At 44.2% G+C, this 20193-nt stretch overlaps 1 protein-coding gene across 3 annotated transcripts in view; it reads left to right on the top strand.

The window, feature by feature from the left end:
* Positions 1 to 366: 366 nt before the first annotated feature.
* Positions 367 to 20193, top strand: part of BRD4 (bromodomain containing 4) — a 1521397-nt gene continuing 1501570 nt past the window's right edge. For 2 of the 3 annotated variants that reach the window (XM_069603884.1, XM_069603886.1), the window contains exon 1: positions 367 to 664. The gene's annotated coding sequence lies outside the window, so the exon portion shown is untranslated. The remainder of the gene's footprint in view (positions 665 to 20193) is intronic. The other variant, XM_069603885.1, reaches the window with a different exon arrangement.

Below are 20193 nucleotides of genomic sequence, written 5' to 3'. Positions count from 1 at the left end.
GGGAAGAGGAAGAGCAACGTGAAGGTAGTATGCGTTGAAATAGTTAGGTCTGTCTTTCAACCTCCAAGGTGGTGTGAACGGGCGGTATTTTAATTGTCATTTCACCACAGTGTGTGTCTTCAAAATAGTTGTTGCTTTTGCTCCTGGGCTCGAATCCTGTGTTCCTGTCTTCTGATGTTTAGTCTTTCTTCTGTGCCCCCCCAGGCACACCACAATCGCTAAATCTCCCAGGGCTTCCTCCCGTCCATGCTCAACGAAGACTGCGTCAGCGCCCCTTTTTTTTGCGTTTACATGAAGTCGCAGCTTAGTCCCTTTTCTATGTTTTGTACCCTTCCCCCAAGCTCCTCCGATAGGCGTGGCCGCGCCATGACGCTGCAGCGCGTGACGTTGTTTGGAGCGCGAGCCGCCGCCGCTGTGTTGTGTGCTGGGAAGGTGTTCGCTACGTACCGAAACATTGAAACAAACCCCCAGTGGATCCCATAATCGGATGTTTGTAACCCCTATCACCTTTTACGTCGGAATCTGGAATGAAAGGGACTTTCTTCGTTCCCACCAACGAATTAACGCTAACTGATTACATGGGCGAACGCCCCGTAGGGGCTTTGGTTTCACTTTGACTGCTGTGAGGAGCACAGGGCCGCGAACAGCGAAGGATCCCTGAGAGGTAATACGCTGCTCCCTGATTCTTCCAGCCTGTTTAACAACCGCCTGTACGCAGAATGCGTAAACGTGTTTCGGGAATTTGGTTGACCCACTACTACACACCACGACCACCCTCACTTCCTTGTTGCGGTCGTTACTTATCTGTAAGACGGTTGCTTGAAGTGAGCAGGGATGTTGGTGGTATAGGAGGTGAAAGGTCAACTAAATTCTCGAATACTACCTACGTTCGCTGCGTAATGTGAACTGCATTGCGTAATCTCGTTCGGCGCAGAGACTCGGCTTTCCGTAGTCTGTGTATCATTGTCTCCCCCCTCCGTTACAGACTGCGAATGCTGTTGGGGTGAAGGGTCGGCCTTTCATGGCTTGACGGCTGCATGAAGGAGGGGTTGGGGGTAGAGGTACGCCAGTAGCGTATTTTCGTGTTTGACGTAAAGGATCAGACAGCTTTTTTTGCAGGAAGAGTGTAAAGTGAGATTTTACTATGCTGCTTTTCCGAATCTCCTCTCTCGCTTGGTCATTCCGTTGACAAATTAGTTATCAGTCGCGGTTCCCATCATTGGCAGCACCGCAGGTGTGGAAGAGGTTACGTAAAGTGCGCAGGTGGGACGCGCTTACGCTCTTGGCGCAAGGTGGGGCTTTTTGGTTAACATTCCGCCTTCTGCGCATCACATTGCTTTTGGGGAATCGACTCGTTACGTTCTTTGAGTATTTTGGGTATACGGGCTGGTGTAAAGAAGATTGCGCAGGACGGGTGTGGGCCTGCGGCAGCTCCAGTGCTATCCCGGGAACTTCCCCGTGCGATATCGGTGTCCCGTCACAACATGGAGCGTGCTCTCGGAGTACGAGCCGAAACTCCGGCTTCTATCGCCGGCTTGCACTAGGAGTTTTCAGTTGTTCCAGGGTGGACTCCTAGAAATATGTCTCTGCGATCCTCCCACCTAACCCCCTGCTCTGGACAGGTTCCCCGGAAGTAACTCCTAGGGATGCGGGATGTAAAGATTTCCAGCAATTGGGCAAAATCATCATTTTTGACAAAACGATGTTTTTTTCACGACTTGCCTTGCAAATTCTTAAGGATAACCTGTTATCTAATGGACTACAAAAACATTTGAATTGAAGAACTCTGGAAGTCTGCATTCACAGGTCTTGCTCTTTCAACACTTGTTGAATTATTCAATATATGCTCTCGGTGAAAATGAATGCACTAAGTTTCCATTGAGATTTCGTAAAAATATAGTCTTCTTTTTAGCTCTATTACGAAAAATGTTTAATTCCTTCCAGCATACATAATGTGGCTTTTGAAACATTGAATGGACATTTGTGTATGATTACTGAAAGGATTATGATGGGACTTCCAAGCCAGTCCTCAACCAACTTGGAGCCTAAACACGCTCTGTTGACATGGCATAACATAATGAAGAACCTGCATGCTAACAGAATTTAGTAGAATACGCTAATGCTCGCTGATTACTCTTTTCCTGCGCTTTACCTGAATACTATAATGGAACTTTTTGGCTTTAGCTCTAGAGGTCCCGTGTACAGTTATGTGGTGTGAATTGGGTCTGCTCTCTTTCTCCGACTTCTTATTACCCACAGTTGAGATCCTCAAAAGCATTTGAAGGCAAATACAGCAAAGTTGAAGATTACTTTTTTGGTTTGATATGTGGATACTGTATAAAAACAATTGTTTTGAAAGGTTTTCAAGATGTGAAAGCCAGTTGGCTATATTACCAAAATACGTGACTAAATGACCTGATGTTAAATTTAGGATAATGTTTGAGATTTCATTTTAGTTTGCTATGGATTGATAGTAGGCGAGGCATGGATAATAGTGAATGTTTTTGTAGCATCTGTGAAGAGCACAGAACACGTTAGAACATTCGATTATAAATTGCTGCAATTTGAGGGAGTTATGACAGAATGACTGGTACATTTGTAATCAATAATCATTCTCTATGTCTTTGGAACAGACCGTTGTCAGGGGAGCAAGACTCTGGTTTTAGATACTGTAAGATAATGTGCCTTTTCCCTTTACAAATGATCTTTATCTTTCTAATTGATTTCAAGATATTTATTATTGGTGGATGATAGTAATGCACATTTTTACTTGAATATCTTATGTCACACTTTAACAGAGAAAAATAATGTATTTCCCAATCGGCCAAACATGCATGCATTCACTTTTTCGGAATCATCTAGGTACTTTGGTTGCAGTAGGTGGGTGTGCACATGTTATGTTATTTTGAATTTATATAGCGTCTTATATACCATTGGTATGGTCTGAAGGCGCTGGTAGGTTGAACGCCCTTGGGAACCGAAGTTCGGTCAGTAGAGAGTCCAAAAAGTGCGAGTGCGCACCAGGTATGTGTGCAGCTGGTCTGGAATTCATGTGGTAGCTGCTTCTTAGCGGTAGGTGTGGTGGTTGAAAGATCAGGAGTATGTGTTCGCTCTGGCCGGAATTATCCAGACCGAGTGTGGCTGCGTTAGGCCTGAGGAGAATGCCTGGCTGGGGGTGTGTGAAACCAGCAATGTTTACTTAGAGTGATGTGGAGTGAGCGGGAGATGATGATAAGAGAACAGTTATACTAAATGGTGTCATAGTATCTCTGTGTTCTAGTTGAGTGGTGGTGTAAAAGAGAGAGTAAGCGTGGGGTGATGTATGCTCTTTCAAATCTTCCTGCAATCCAAAGCATATTATGTACCTCATGCAATTCCGTGCGGACAGGTCCGTTCTATGCATTTCTGTTCATTTCAGGCGTTCAAGATTGTACACTTTTCTCAGAGAGGCTATTGGTCACAACTTCTAAATGCAGTTGGGTACACTTCTAAATGCAACTTTTCTCAGAGAGGCTATTAGAGGTTCCATCTATGTGTGTTAAATGCTAAGAATCACACTTCTGTGTGGTTCTCTCGGGCTATGGTACTGGTTAACATTAGACTGCAGGCCATTGAAAGGTAGGTTAGAGTGGCAGGAGCTTTCTGGAGTAGAGTAATTGCCCCCCACCCCCAAGCCAGCACTACAGTTTTGTCGGTGTCTGGTGGCTTCCTTAGCTTCCCCTGCGGACACCTGCTGACACTTCCTGGAGCTGCTTCTGTTGGAGCCGCCCTTGGGCTTGGGCCCTTAGCCGCTGGGGGCTGCCGGGCAGAGGGCTGCCCTGGGAGGACCAGTGATGAAGGGCGAGGCGGGAGGGGGCGAGGGAGAATCAGGAAGGGGAGTCCAGGAAACACGGGCAACGCGGGGCCTGGGGAGCAGTTAAACAATCAAACACCGGAAATTGGGGCGCGGATGGGCAGGCACACTCACCCACTCCTTAGATTGGGATACCTCCAAGTAGCACAAGGAAACTATTTTGGTGATGTGTTTATCAATTTGTGTAAACTATAAAACACTACAACTAAAATAAAATTAGTGATAAAAAAATATAAATTTCTCTACATGTATGTATCTGCGCGACCACCCATTCTTGATCCTGCTTCCTAGTGTTGATGGCTTAGTTCATGCATGCAACTTTTTGACGGCAGAGGGTATGTTTGGTCTAGTGATAAGTTATCCACAATGGAATCCGGATTGCTGCTTCTTTCACCAATTAGCCTATAATCTCATGTCGCTCCAATCCCCTTATTTGTTGACTTACGTTTGGGAGACTATTCTAATGACCATATTACAAGCAATATAAAATACTAGACTTTACAGTGGATCTGACCACTGGTGTGTGGGGCAGCTAGGTTTTTAGCTGCCGGACAAGTCTTTCTTTGTACTAAATCTACCAGCTAAATGTCGCTGTTTGGATGGCATTATTGCTGTAAAGAGCTAATGTTTGAGGCGTTATATTTTGGTCAATTGAAACAAGAGTTCATTGTTTTACTAAGGTATCATGTTATGTTAAGTGATATTTATACTGCGCTCATCACTGTAATGGTGTTGCAGCACTTATCCTGGACCAAGAGGTGATGTGTTGTGACCGTAACGCAGTGTCTCCAGACCATATAGTCTGTTGGTAAGCAGATGCAGTTGAGGGGGAGCAACAAAGATGGAGAAAGAAAAGTTAAATGGCAAGATGCTTTTAGTGGGTGTGTTTGGTAAGGGAATATTCGTTTTGGTAGACATGCGTGTAATTTTATCTGATCAGCATGAGAGAATATCGAAGTATGAAGCTAACCTTTTACATGATGGTATTATCTAGACCAGAATACTCGGGGTCCCATATATAAATGTTGTGTGGTTGCATTATGGGCTTGAGAAGTGCTCAGGCTGGTCCTTTTAGAAATAAGCTGTACTAAAATGCGTGTTTGTAGATGTTTCTGCATTTAAGTGCACTATTATAAAGTCCAAGCAAATGATTTGGTTAATTGTTATTTTAAACCTTCAAACATAGTTTTCTTTTAAGCCTACCGTTAAAGCAATATTTTACCCTTGTATGCCTTTTGGATTACGGCTCCTTTTACAAAATGTATTGTTTATGCGTTAAATTTGTGCTAATCAGATCTTTGCTTAGTTACGAATTTCAAATCCTGCGTATTCACATTGTTGCTGTGCACACTATTTTCTTTTTTGTTTTTGAGCAAGGTTGTCAAATCATTGCTTAAAAGTAAAAAAAATATTATTTGATGAATGGTGTTTGTCCTATTTTGTTATTAAAGAAATACCGTAATTCTGTAACAAGAGGGACTCATTTGAAATATACCGTTACTGTAACTCTTGTACTTGGTGTCGAGTGTGTATTTAAAAACTTTTTTTTATGGTAGTTGAGTGAAATGTACAATTATACACAGCACGCCAGCTCTCCTTTTTCTTAGTAGCCACATTATCTTTAGATAAGCAACAGAGATCTGGGTGATGCAATTGCACAGCAACAGCTATGCTAGTGTTAAAGCTTGAAGAAGCCAAGTAACAACAAGGTTTTCGTGGACTTATATACGCTTCGACTGGTACAATACATAGTGATAAGAAACTGGCATATATATTTGTGACATTGGTTGGGAGCAGCTTTCATGGAGACGCCAGCATGTTAGTGTTTTTTTAGTTTTTTTAGGTATTATAGTTTAAAAAAAATATATGCAGTGCTTCTATTCAGGGTTTTGAAGGTGTCTGGATTTCGTTTCACTGTAGATTCTGCCACCGTCCAACCTGTTTTTCAATGCAATGCGCTTAACCGCTTATGAGATTTCATGGCTGCTATTGTGACTCTTCTGCTGATTGTTTTCTTCCTCTGATGACAGTAGTAGGGTTTAATGCCGCTGCAGCAGTAGTAACACACTAGTCGCTAACAATTTTATAATTTATTTATTGAAATGAGTCAAACGCCTTTTACATACAATTCACTAATATACACATATAAAAACAAGAAAAGGATTCTTAAAATCCGTAAAATTCGGCATAATTTAAAATGGTTATACTCCCTACGGTACAGTCCAAGTCTTTTTTTCATGGACAATCAGATCTGCTTCGGCACCGGGCACCTGGTTACCCTCTGATTTTCGGGCCCAGGTCCCTGCCTACCCTAGCTACACACCCGCACTGCCTCCTGGCATCCCTTGCACTTGGGTCTGTATCTGTATATGCAACCCTAGTTTCCTTACCTGCACTTATTGACACCCCTGACTGCGCTTTAACCTTACATTTGTCACCTTGCTGGCTGCACTACCTCCCCCTTTTTTCACCATCCCTCTCCCCTGCACTTGCGTGTTCTCAATGTCACTGGGCCTAGTAACATTGTTTTTGTCCTCCCCTGTTCCCCTCCGTTGCCTCATTGTGCTCTGAAACACCAATGTGTGTGAGCGTGATACAAATAAAATGTATCATAAAATCTCTTGACTTTCGTCATTTGTTAAAGGAATAGGGAGAATGTGCATCACCGAGCGGCCAAATGTACACAGTTCAAACTATACATCAATACTCTGGTGCAATGTGCAAATAGGCAGTGTGTGCAAATAGAAACGTAGATCGATGTTCTGGTTTTGTGACCTAGACATGTGCAAAGGAGCGATGTGCAATTAGGTGTGTAAATCGATACTGATATTTTATATACAAATGCACTGACGGTGCACAAAATTATTCATAATGAATAGTGTAGTTCTTGCATGATATTACAGGTCACGTTAGAGACTGATTATTCAGACATCAGAAGACCCCATTGAATAATACAAGAACATGTAATGCATGATACAACGAGAAGAAAAACAAAAAATGGGAGTAGTTACATTTTGGGGGGTTTATTTCAACTGTAGAAGGAAGTCTGGGCCACTCAATTTATCTTGAATCCATTTTTTTCTTCTGATTAGTTTTCACTGTCGGTGATGTTTTCACCTTCTTTAACCTGATACTATTGTATTAGAGTACAGCTAGGAAGCAGATTGAATATGGGGGACACAAGTTTATAGGTGTTACCCACCAACCACATGGGTCAATTCTTAAAAAGAAAAGTGGGGGGACTCAACATAATTGTGGTGTCACCAGAAATTGGCACAGCAGGGTCCCCTCTGAATAAGTGGGGGAACTCCTGAAAAAAGTGTGGGACTCGGTCCACCCGTGTGTACCCTGGACTTAAGCCCTGGGCCATGCTAATTTCTTGACCATTCCCACCCAAATTAATGTCTGCCCCCCTTCAAGTCAAAACACGCGCCCCATTGGATCTCTTTGAATTAGCTTTTTCAAGCTAATCTTTGTTAAAAAGGCATGTTATTCTTTCAAAGCATTCTTCTCAGAGTTAATGACCTAATTACCGCTCTAAATGGTTGTCATCGGCTGATGTAATAGCCAAAATGTATCATTTGGTGCATTTTTGTAGGAAAAAGGATGTACAGGATGCTGGATTATGACTGTTTTTTTTTTTTGGACTGTGGGATGTGTGGCAAGAGGCAGTTTTATGGATGCTGTATTATTTTACAAGAATGCATACGTTTTTGATATTTGGTTAGCTTTGAATACTTTAAGTGCATATCTGGTGCAAACAAACAAGTTCATGCTGTACAGTTCAAAATAGAAGTTTGAAAATTGTAGACTTATTTTCAGCTGACTACAAGTTTATGCTTCCAACAAAAGCTTTCTTGACAAGATTTAACTCCTGTAAGCAATCTCATTGATTTTGACACCCCCCCCCCTCGGATTTTACTACCAACTTCAATTTAGTTGCAAATAAAATGCTTGAAAGTTCGAATTTCTTTTTTGTGGATGACGAATATTTTTAATGTGTCTAGTCAATATAGAATTTACATATAAACACACAGCAAATCGCTTTCACATTTTCATAGTTAAAAACTAGATATCTAAAACTTATAAAACCAGTTACATATAGTTACTACCACTAAAATCTTAACCTCTTAAAATCCCTTCAGATACATTTTACGAATATTTTAACACAACTTAAAAAAACACATCAAATGGTACATAAAGGTAAAATTCACTATAGACCTAAGGGAACACTAAAATCCCTATTTGAATCAAACACCTGTAACCCCCATAAGTCTGCAAATATGGATAATATAGCACATGCATTGTTCACAAATTAAGATCATTGTTGAGGTAGCACCAATGAATGAAAAAAAAAAAAAAAAATAGACCCTAGCAAAGCAGATGGTATATGCTGTCTCTAAGGCTGATCAGACCTGAGCTTAGAAGAGCAAACAAAAGTGCGACAAATACTCTGTGCCTCCCAGGAGTTAGTCACTTTAGATTCTCTGATTTCCTTTTAATTTATATTTCCTACGGTTTCTACTGATTATCATTAAAGTTGTGGGAAACCTTGAACTAATGCAATGCCCAGGCCTTTGTCCTTTTTTGTGTTAAATGCAACGCAGGTACCTTAGCTCTAATGACAGTGTAATTTCTCATTTTCTCAGACGAACATCGTTGATGTAAAGAAGGCAAGGATAACTTCATCTTCTGAAGAAGGTATCCAGAGATCCAAACCAGAGCTCACATTTTAGACCAGTCACAAATGTTCCTTTTTTTAATAGCTAAAAGGACAGATTCAGCAGCCGTGTCCCAACTCCAGTGCTTCATGGGAATAAAACATCCCAGGAGAATTTTGGAAGTAGCTATGTTTTATGTGAGACACACGTCTACGAATTGACAAAGAAGAAGCTGGCCTTACTGCAGCTCATATTTTGACTTCTTGCAACAGCAGATAAATGCGCGCAGGCTGTGAGAGGGCTTTAAAAATGCAAAATAATGATGATAAAACGGGTTGGAAAGTCTTCCACATTTGAGGATGGATTTTAAATGGATGACGGTTCTGAGAATTTTTACTCACTAGAGCTAGTGATTCTGCGTTTTACACTTATGTCTCACATTAATTTAAAATCCATAAATGCACGCTTTTGTGTATGCGCTTTTGTAAGTGCTGTTGGCTGTCCCTCGCTGTCTGGACTGGAAACAGTATATTTATTGCATTTACTGCATATAACTGAGCAACCTATTCCCCCCCCCCCTAAACCCGGAAGTGGCTATAAATCAAGGTTGCATGCATTTGTGTAAGTGCTTTTACAAGTGTTGTTGGCTGCTAGCTGGTCGTGGGTAGTAGGGTGATTCCCCCTGTCCGCTAAATACTTTCCCCTATCAAGGTATGTTTTAAAACTCCTTTCTGTAGCTTCTACCTTGTTGCACTATTTATGGTGCTAATGCATGTATATGATATTAAGTGGGTTGCTATTTATGAATGCATACGCTCTAAATCAACAAAGGCAGGAAGCAGAAAATAGATAAAATTATTGACAACTTCGGAAAAACAAAGATTTCATACAAACATATGGAGCATGAAAGAGCCAAAGAAACTAGTGAGATTTTTTTTAAAAAAAACCTAAAAACCTTAGATCAAATCTGGTGCTGAATGATCAACAAGAAAACAATGAAGACTGCGCCTTTAGATCTGAATCAGGCCACAGAACAGCTGAACCAAGTGGTGCTTCCAGCGAAATCTCCTTTATCTCAAACGCCAGAGAGGCTCCTGGAAATAATGTGGATAAATAAGATCCATATCGAGGCTGAAAGAATAATGCTGAAAGATTGGCTGGATACGGTAACCTTTCTAACTTTAGTATGCAGAAATGAAATGGGAAAAATGTTGAAAACCTGCATAATCCAAACAGGCTATTCGATCACGCTATTCACCAATACTCTATGCGCAGAAAAACTATATACAAACTCTGCAATTGGAATTGTGGTTGAATAAACTATAGCGACTAGTACCTAATCAGACTACAGATAAGCCTAAAAACCTAACCAACCCACAAAAAAATGTCATTCATTAATTCTACAATGTAGACCTGACCCATTCTCATAATATGGACTAACTAAATAGATCTAGCACCCTGAATGTATTTGGTGATATTCACTCGCTGGAAGATATTTAAACTTATGATCTAACACAAGTTGAACGTGTCCAGATGCACTTTTGGGCTTAGTGAAGTTATGGATTCAATCAGGAGTAATTATGAATACTTTATGGTTGGCCAGAGATGAATTGTATCAATATGGGTTTTATCCTGTTTCAGGACTTAAGTCTTAATCAACAAACATTAGACAGAGACTGTGCGCTTAAGCAGAACCGTAAAAAAAAGCTTTAAGAACTTCTTATTAACACATGATCGTAGCACCTGACCACTATCTGGGAAGTGTGCTCGAGAGAAGACCAACACAACAACTATAATCAATCTTCTAATGAGCTGGTAAATCCTGCATTAAGGATCACTTGTACGCAAGCCAGTTCAAATCAAGTAAGACTAATCAAATGACAGGATATCCGAGTGTAGACTCAGAGTTTACCAGTCAATAGGGTATTTTATGAAACAATTAAATGTAACAACCTGCGAATACCATGCTAACATTTTATGGGCTGCTCCACATCCTTATATCCAGCTAGTCCAAATAAAATCAGATGGGACTATTGTATATATTAAATTTATATTGGAATCATGCGGGTATAACAGAACTTGTTGTTGAAGAGTTTGGTGCAGATGCTTGATCTGATTAACTTTGAAGTGATAATGGCGGGAGATCTAAACATTAAGGGCCTGATTCACAGAACGTTTTCCTATGGGATCGCGCCATTATAAAACTCTTCTGTGAATCGAGCCCTAAATGTCTACCAGTGAGAACAGTAGATTCCACAGATGCAGCATCAAGATGGATAGCCTTAATGCAAGAGACAGTTCATGGTCAACCGTACATTAAAAAGTGATATACCACCCAAACCAACACGGAGACAAGGTAGATCTACCTCAATCATCTGTCTATGTTCAGAGGAAACTGCTCAACACATTTTGAAGTAATCTGGCAGACTCAAAGTGATCATGATCTTTTATCACTAACTTGGAAGCAGGTAGTACCTCAGATCTTGAATACTTACTATACAGCTAAGATATTAACCGAAGGGAGGAATAGACTTAGGTGGTCGAAAGACTCCTTACAACTTTTTCACAACCACCTTACCTCCAAAAATACGCTACTTATTTCGAGCCAAGTTGAATCAGATGGCAAATATGTAGCGATTATGAGTATTTTCAAAATATAAACAGCAAAACCATGCTATAAACATAAGCCTTCATGTGATCACAATGTACGTGATAAGAGAACGCAGATGAAAAAAAACATTAGCGCAACTATCAAACTAAATGGAGCCATAAGATTGACCGCGGTACAGAAAATGAAGACCAGATACCGCAATTGGTGTAAATCACATCGCGCACACTTATTGCAGCAAGATGGTGAGACTATATCAAGACCAAGAATAGTTGTTCAATCTGGGCGACACTAAACAATGAAATCCAGGATACCAATTGCCATTTCAAATCAGTGCTGAACAGACCTGGATTCAATATTGCAATGAAGTCTATGGTTGTTGGCAGAATCCTGAAAACGGAGGGCTGAAATTGTAGAAATCCCATGAGACCATTTTTTATACGGGTGACATTTTTCTACTAATAACTTAAGCAGATCATGAGCCCCAGGCCCTGACAGCCTTACGACTGTCATTCTAAAAGCACATCCAGAGGCATGGGCTCTAATTCTGCGCGTCTTAACGAAATATTACAGACAAGACAGATGGTACCTGCTTGGAATACATCTATAATAATTATGATATTTAAAAGGGGAGTTTGAATTATTACCAGAAATATCGACCAATAGCTTTACTGGATGTTCCCGGTAATGTTTTAGAGCGACTGATGAGAGATTTGAAACTCTTGATAAATACCATGCGTTTGACTGATCTTTTCAATACAGGATTCATAGCGGGACTTGATACTGCGGTACATTTTATTAATACTATCTTTAGTTAAACGTGGAAGTTTACCAACGGGACAACAGTTTTACATGGCATTGATAGATTTTAGAATCACTTTTGATTCTATTTCTAGAGAACTATTTATAAAACTGGAGGAAGCAAACTGCCCTAACCATATTCAAGCATTAATATCTCAATTTGATCCCAACACTTCTGTCCAAATTTGATTAACCCACTATGGCCTAATCTCTAAGCCAATCAAGACCTACAGAGGGCTAAAACAGGGCTGTACTTTAGCAGCAACTCAATTTAATAAGGCGGTATCGTATTCGCCTAAATTAGCCACAATAAAGATACCTTGACTTTTATACACCAGTGATTTGGTTTTATTTTCTAAAATGCCTATAGGCTTAGTTTATCTATCTGCCTTAGAAACGTACGCAAAGAGTTTTTTAAAATTGATCAATTTGGAAAAAACAAATGGAATTTTTTTTTTCTCTCAACTTTATTGGTTTTCAACATGTTACAGCTATGTGCCGGCCGCAATTAGTTTTGTATCTCTCAAATAGTGCCCAAGTTGGATGCCAGTACACTTGATGCCCCAACATTTCCTCCCTGCTCTCTGCCTCCACCACCCCCCCTCCTGGTATAGGTAAAACATCTCGGCTGAACCCAAGCGAATCTCTGGACGATATAGTTTGTCTGACCCTATTCCATATGGCAAACCGTTTTCCCCACGAATCCCAGTTTTACATCCTCCCCAGAGCCTGCAGGGTCTCCCAAACCACCTCATCTCAATACTACTCGGATCACCTGTTCCTTCTGTGCCCATGGGTTGCTTTTAGCCACTACAGCGGCATGTATTTGGCCCCTCTCTGTATAGCCGCTGTTAGTCGTCCATTAGGTAGATGTGTTTTGTGGTTGGCACCAACTCCTTAGGGAGGCTCTCCCAGTGCATAGCCAGGCATGCCTTCGCCGCCAATGAGGAATTGCGTCAGAGGCCAACACATACCCCATCAATGTATTCCAGTCCGAAGAGTAGTGTTGGCTTTTGGGCTATTCCATCAATGTCTTTAATCCACCTAATCACTTCATTGCAGAACATCCGGACCTTCACACATCCCCACCACATATGCCAATAATCCGCCCTGGTCCCACACTCGTGCCAGCAGCGAGGGCTGAACTCTGGGAACATTTTAGAAAGGCGGGCCAGGTCATACTGCCACCGGTGGAGCAGTTTAATGGCATGCCATTTATATTGGGCCGAAATGGAGACTTTATACACTTTACAACACATTTTTATGCCCCACAGTGATCCATTCACCTCCCTTCCCAGGTCCCTTTGCCATTTCCTTCGTAGTCCCTCTGTGCTTTCCTTTCTCGCCTCCACCAGCCCTCCATACAAGGAGCTCAGCCCCATCATTTTTACTTGTGAATCCAAAATTTTTCCACAGGTGTGGGGGCCTCTGTATTTTATCCTTCCAAAGCTCTTGTGCAAGTACTCCCTTCAGTTGCAGATAAGAGAACACTGAGACCCCCGCACCCCCAGTGCCTCTTTCAATTCCTGTTACGCTCACCTGGCTCCCACAGGGGCGCCGAACGGACCCGGACAGCTGCGACCTCCTCCAAAGGGAAGCGTAGTGCAGAGATGACAGACTGGACTGGACGGCCTAATCTCGCTTGCTTGACCCGTAGAAGTATTCTCCTGCAAGCGGAGAATAGGATTTAGCCACCCGTGGATCCTAGTAATGGCACCCCACTGTTTTCCCCACTTATCACCACCGATATTCACTTTCAGTAAGCTCACCTTATGTTTTTTTAATGATGAGCTCTCCATCCTGCGTGGAATGCAGGGGCGCGTAGATACCAGTTACTTCACTGGTTTGAAGGTGTTGGAAGAGTTTCGGATGAATATTGACTCCGAGAGAACCTGTAAGTATAAAGTTCAAAGAGTTCAATATGTCCGATGTTCACTCTTGTACAATCCTTTCTTGTGTTGTAGCTGGATCCAAGGGAAGATTCTCTTGTGGCAGCTGATGGTGTTCAGGTAAGAGTCTGTATTACCCAACAGTGTCCGGTAAAAGATGTGTGTATTTAAATTGCTGGTTTCTCTCTCCTTACAGGTGCGGCATAAGAAGTTGCGGTTTGTTAAAGAATAATGCCTCCGGTTGTTAATCAGGTAAGTCTATGGTGGAGAGGTTGTATTTGTTGGCTCTCTCAGGTCACCTTATGTTTCTTTTGTCCCCTAGATGGTGGAATTCGGCGAAGAAAATGATGGAGGCTGCACCGGATCGAAAAATGCTGTGAGGACTGGTGAGTATGGCGCGGCGCTGCAACTGGTGATGCGACGCGTGAAGAATGTCCTTTTCAAGTTCGAAGACGTGATGGATCCGGAATTCAGGTAAGGATTGAAATAATATCTGTATTCTAACCTTTCCTTCTTTCTTCTATTTCTAGGAGCTCTGGATTCGAGACAGGTGTGGCTGAAGACTGGATGCTGACTGTGACTGGCGGTGAGCGTTACGCTGCTGGATGCAGAATAACGCAAAGCATGTGCTGCTGTTCGGGTGTGTTTTAAATAGCCTCCAAAGTAGTTCCAGGTAAGAAGTCCCTAGAACCACACCCGAGTAAAAAATAGTCCCTGTAGTAAAATAGTCCCATCCAGGCCTTGTTGGCTTGGATTCATTTGCAACATGGTCTGCATGAGGTAAGTAAAGTCTGAGCCTGGTGCCTATGCCGCCAGGACTAATTTCTATTATGAGCCTGGCGCCTAAGGCGCCAGGACTGAACCCAGACAGCCCCCAGCCGGGGCTGCTGGGGTTTTATTAAATATCTGGATGCCTGCTCCCGGGGCTGATGGGCTTGATCCGGATGCCCGGGGGTAGGCATCGTGACATTCCACTAATGTAATGAAGTGGCACTGCCTCCTTTGTGTTAGGCCTGCCTCGAACCAACTCTGGAACCTGTCCAGGTTCGGAATGTGGTCCCTCACCCCTGAGGCCCATAGATGACTCAGCGGAGCTGGCCAGGACGTTACCCCCACCACTTCTGGGCACGGTCGCCAATTCTTAGAGACGTCACCCCCACCCTGGGATCGGATGTTCGTAATTTTCCTTGGTATTTGGTTCCTCGGGACCCAGAGAGCCATTCCCCCACCGTAGCCTGTTGAAGATGGTAATTATCTAGTGATACCCACTGGAGGTCCCCCTGCCCTCTGAGGTGCGGTACAAAAGTTCTGAGCTGGGCAGCTCTAAAATAGTCTTGGGACAGGGAACAAACCCAATTCTCCTTAGACAGCACCAGGAACTCGTATGCAACCCTAGCCTTCTTTCATTGCCACAGAAACTTGAGAAGGTGCCGCCTTATTTCTCTAAATGTTGATACTGGGACCCCTGTAGGGAGCATCTGAAACATGTATAACATACTCCAATTTTTTCATGTCGAAGTCAAATTTTAGGATCAGGGGCTGAAAATGTGCCTTGTACAATCCTTTTAGATCCTTGGTGACAGCTATTCCCAGGTATTGTATTTGGTCTTCCTTGATCACCATACCCAAAGCTGCCAACTGTTGTCACTCCCGCTACTCCATCGGTTCCAGAGGGAACAGTATGGATTAACCCTTATTGATCTTGAAGCTTAATTCCACAACAACTGGGACAGACACTGCAGGGTTTCGCAGGTTGAAGCAGTATAATCACCTGCGTATAATCCATCTTTCTAGTCTTCTGTACCCACTGTGATTCCTGTCACCCGGGCATCGTCTCACAGCCTCTGGGCCAGTGATTCCATGGATGGGGCGAACAGAAGTGGCGATAGAGGGCATCCCTGTCGTGTTCTTCCCTCCTCCTCCATCCCAGCTTGAACCATCCAGATAGCCATCCATTCGCCATCATCCGTGCTTCTGGACCAGAGTATAGTGCCATGACCCCTCTCAAGAATCCATTCCCCAGGCCGAACTTGCGCAAGGACCCCCCTCCCCCTCAGAAATGTCCAGTCCACCCTGTAAACTGATTTCTTTGCGTCGATGGCAAGAGTGTGGTGTTCCCATCTTTTCCGCAGGCTTCATCAATAAGGTGCAGGGTTTTCCACTTCGTATCAGCCCCCTTTTATAAACCCAACTTGGTCCGGGTGAACCAGTCGTGGCATGAATTCACCCAGTCCAGCACCCTCGTAAAGATTTTTGCATCTATGTTGAGTGAAATCGGTAGATAGGATCTGCAAGCCTGGGGCTCCATAACCTCCCTCGGTATCACCGATTATAAGGGCCTTTCCAAATGTGATCAGTGCCGGGCCGGTTTTTAGGATATGGTTAAATAAATTCACCATGTGCGGAACCAGTAGGTTCACAAGTTTTATAGAAGCCTGGGGTATAGCCATCCTCCCCCGGGGCCTTATCTGTCCGCAAGCTCCTGATTTTGCTTCTAGTATCCCCTTCCTGGTAATGGGGGTGTCCAACTCTGTGTCCTCCTGGGTCCACATTGGAAGGGAACCCCCCCCCCCCCAATCTCCCTCTGCAAGCCCCCATTTCCTCCTCCTCCCCTGGGGGCTTCCCCTTCATATAGCTGTTCGTAGAAAGAGGCGAAGGTCTCGACTATTCCCACCGGTCTCCCCTCCATTATCCCCTTCGGGCTCCTCACATTTGAGATGCACCTTTTACGCTCGGCGTGGCCTTAAGCGAGCTGTGAATACTCAATGAGCACAATACGGGGTGTCCTCTTTTTTTGATTCTGGGGGGGCTTGTTGGGAGAGGACTATAGAACATATGTAAACGAGAAATTCCACAACACACTACCCTTCGGTGTTGCACTATAGGTTGGAGACGTGGCGTGAAAAACGTTTGTTGAATAAGTGATAAGGCTGGAAACAGACTAATTCTGTCGACCCAGCAGATTGGGGGATTTTTTCAAGATATGAAAATGAATTGTTCTGAAAATATAGTTTACGAACATCACCGTAGCTTTGTGTACAGTTTTATAGACCAACATAGTTAAAAGGATACTATATTGAATAACCAGATATTGTTCTGTGGTGAAAAATGTTTTATATTGTTTTGAATAGCAATTGTGACCAAGTGGTCTGATTTTTAGAATGTGTTTTATTGAATAAACCTTGATATATTTTTGTTATCCCGACCATTTCCTCTTTAATATATGGTGATAAAGATGATTTCAAAATCGTGCCTGGGATTAGGCCATGTCTCCAGCCTATAGTGCAACATCAAAGGGTAGTTTGTTGTGGAATTTCTCGTTCACATGTTTCCTTAAGCGAGCTGCCAGCTGTGCATCTGCTTTGTCCCCTTTCTCGTAATATTCCTGTTAAAGCTTGTGGACTATCTTCCCCTCCTCCAATAGCTGCAACTCCAGCCTCTTCTCCGCACTTCCTCTACCTATTCTTCCGCTACTGCCTCAGAGTTGTATATTCGCCTTTCGAGGGCCCCCGTCTCAGTTCGCAGTTAGTTCTCCAAGAACGTCCTCTTTCTCCGAGCCCCCTCTTGAATCCAAAGTCCCCTCCACATTGCCTTAGCTGCATCCCACGCCGTGCCCCGGTCTGCTTCCCCCAGTGCGAAGTATTCCTCCACTGCTCCCTCCATCTCCGCCCTAAACTTGGCAGCCATCCATAAGGACTGATTACACCTCCATAGGGAGTTACCTGCTGCAAACCCTGTCGCTTTAGGTCCATAGAAACCATGTTTTGATCTCACCAACTAATCTGGTGAATCTTGGAACCGACTCCCACGGCTCCCTCGTGATGCACAGATAGTCAATACGGGTGTATGTCCCATGTGGTGGTGAATAAAAGGTAAATCCCCTCTCCTGTGGGTGGAAGAAACGCCACACATCCTGTAGTTCATGAGAATTCAGCACCCCCTGGAGGCCATCTCCACTCCCCGAGGCTTCCATCCTGAGCTGGTTTAGGGCCTTCCTGTCTAATGTAATATCTGCCCACAGGTTAAACCCTCACCAACAATAAACATGCACCCCGTGCCCTCCATTGGCTTTTTCGCTAGCATTGGGCGTACAAATTTCAACTGGCCCTGGTGAGGAACATACATTGTTGCAATGGTAATCTGCACCCCATAATAATTCCTGACAGTCAGCGCTTTACCATCCATTCTTCTCCACACCTTCTCCTCCACCATCCTAAGTCGTTTGTGTATTACAATGCCTACCCCTCATTTCCTAGTGTCTCCGGGGCACCAATAGGTTTGTCCAAGTAGCCTACAGAGGACCGCCCTTTCCTCCCCTTGGGAGAACCTAGCCTCCTGAACAAAAAGCCCTCCCCTTTCCCCACCTTTTTTGAACTCTCTAGCAACCAGGGATTGCTTTGTGGGCGAGTTGAGTCCTTTCACGTTCAGAGTACAGTCTCTCAGGTGATCGGAATCCCCCTTCCTACTCAGGTCTGCCATTGCCATGTTCAGCTTTGGTCCACTTGAATAAATTCCCCTTGATGCACGGCCAGCTTCACCAGGGTTCCACCATCGTCCCATGATTGCTCCCCTATGCCAAGATCCCTCAACCGCCCCCAACCTCCCCCTCATCCTCCCCCCCCCCCCCCCCCACCCGAAACATCCATTCCCAACCATTTATCACTGGACTACAGTACCGAACCACCAGTAGGAACCGAAACCCTCGGGTTCTCATCAAATGCCTCACTGGTCAAGAGCCCCCATTGCTGATGTTGCCAGCTAGTCAGCCAATGGCAATTATAAGATATGAGTTGGGATTGCCCTCCTTGAACATAATTGTTGTGTGATATGGCATTTATAACGCGCCTATACGCAAGTGTACCAAGGCGCTATAAGGCAAGGGAGGGGGGAACAAAAGCAGGACAGACAATGATCCTACTAGGCCAGGTGTCATTCAGATGTAAGTGCATGGGAAGGGGGAAAAAGTGCAAGGGGGCGAGGGGAAGGGACAGTGCAGTACATGGGAATGGAATAACAAGAATAAGTAAAAGTAACGGCCAGAAGTGGCAAGTGCAAGGTAAGTGCAGACATCCGGTGTCAAGTGCTGGTGGTGGGACTGTAGGGATACAGAAAACAGTCTCCGAGTGCGTGGGTTGCCAGGCAGGCAGTGCGGCTGTGTGCGTCTGGCATCTGAGATCAGAGGGTGGCCAAGTAACCAGTGCAGTTTCAGTTTGAACCAGGAGGTCAGCAGGGGATAGAAGAAAAGGCAGAAGCAAAGAGAAGGGGTTTGAGGTGCTTCCGAAACCAGAGATGGTTCTCCTCAAGTTTCAGGGAGGCACAGAGGCTGTTTCAGAGGAAGGCCCCAGCAGAAGAGGGAGATCTACCACCAACTTGTTGCTTGGAGAAGCGACTGACCCTGAGGGAGTTGGAGGTGGATGAGCGAAGAGCTCGGGAAGAAAGGTATTTAGGAAGAGAGAGTTGAAGGTATTGAGGCCCCAGGAGACTTTGTGGACAAGGCAAAGGGTTTTGAACTTAATCCTCACAGCCACTGGGAGCCAGTGCAGAGATTTCAGTCCGGGGAGATACGATCCCTGGGCTTGAGGCCAAGGACAAGTCTTGCAGTCCTGTTTTGGATGAGTTGCAGAGGTCGGAGAGTAGAGGCAGGCAGATTTAGAAAGAGGCTGTTACAATAGTCCAGCCTAGAGAGAACCAGAGCTCTGGAGACAGTGATCTTCTGGGGGAAGGAGAGGAAAGGAAGAATGCCTCTGAGGAGGTGCAGCTGGTAGTGTGACTTCTTAGAGATATGGGGAGAGAAGGAGAGTGTGTAGTTAAAGATGACCTCAAGCCTTGCAGGAGGAGGGCCAAGAGAGGCCGGCCAGAGAGCGTCAGGAAAGGAGGGAGCGGGTGTGCCGATGAGAACCTCAGTCTTACTGGCATTAAGGCAGAGGTCTTTGGCAGCACACCACTCCTGAATAGCAGACGGTCCATGATGCGGGATGGAGAAGAGGCGGCTGAAGGTAGCCTGAAATGAGCTGAGTCATCCGCATAGTACTGGAAGTTGGGGCAGAGAGCGGCAATGCGGTGGGCAAGAAGTGCCAGGTAAAGGTTGAACAGCCAGGGAGAGAGGTTTGTCCCCTGGGGGACACCACAGGTAGAGAAAAAGGTAGCACAGAGGAAGGACCCAAGTTGGACATGGGAGGGTCGGTCAGAGAGGAAACAGGTTAGCCAAGCCAGGGCCTGACTGGTGATACCCAAATTATCAGATATTTGAGCAGGATGGCATGGTTGACCGTGTCATGGGCAGAGGAGAGATCAAGCAAGATGAGGACACAGGGTATGTTAGAATCAACTTTGGAGAGCAGGTCTTCACAGATGTTCAGGAGAGCAGTTTCCGTGCTTCTG

This window comes from Ambystoma mexicanum, chromosome 3q (genome assembly GCF_040938575.1).
Source record: "Ambystoma mexicanum isolate Mex_15411 chromosome 3q, UKY_AmexF1_1, whole genome shotgun sequence".
NCBI classification, from domain to species: domain Eukaryota; kingdom Metazoa; phylum Chordata; class Amphibia; order Caudata; family Ambystomatidae; genus Ambystoma; species Ambystoma mexicanum.
The sequence above is the reverse complement of the archived record's forward strand: the minus strand, read 5'-3'. Positions and strand labels throughout refer to the sequence as shown.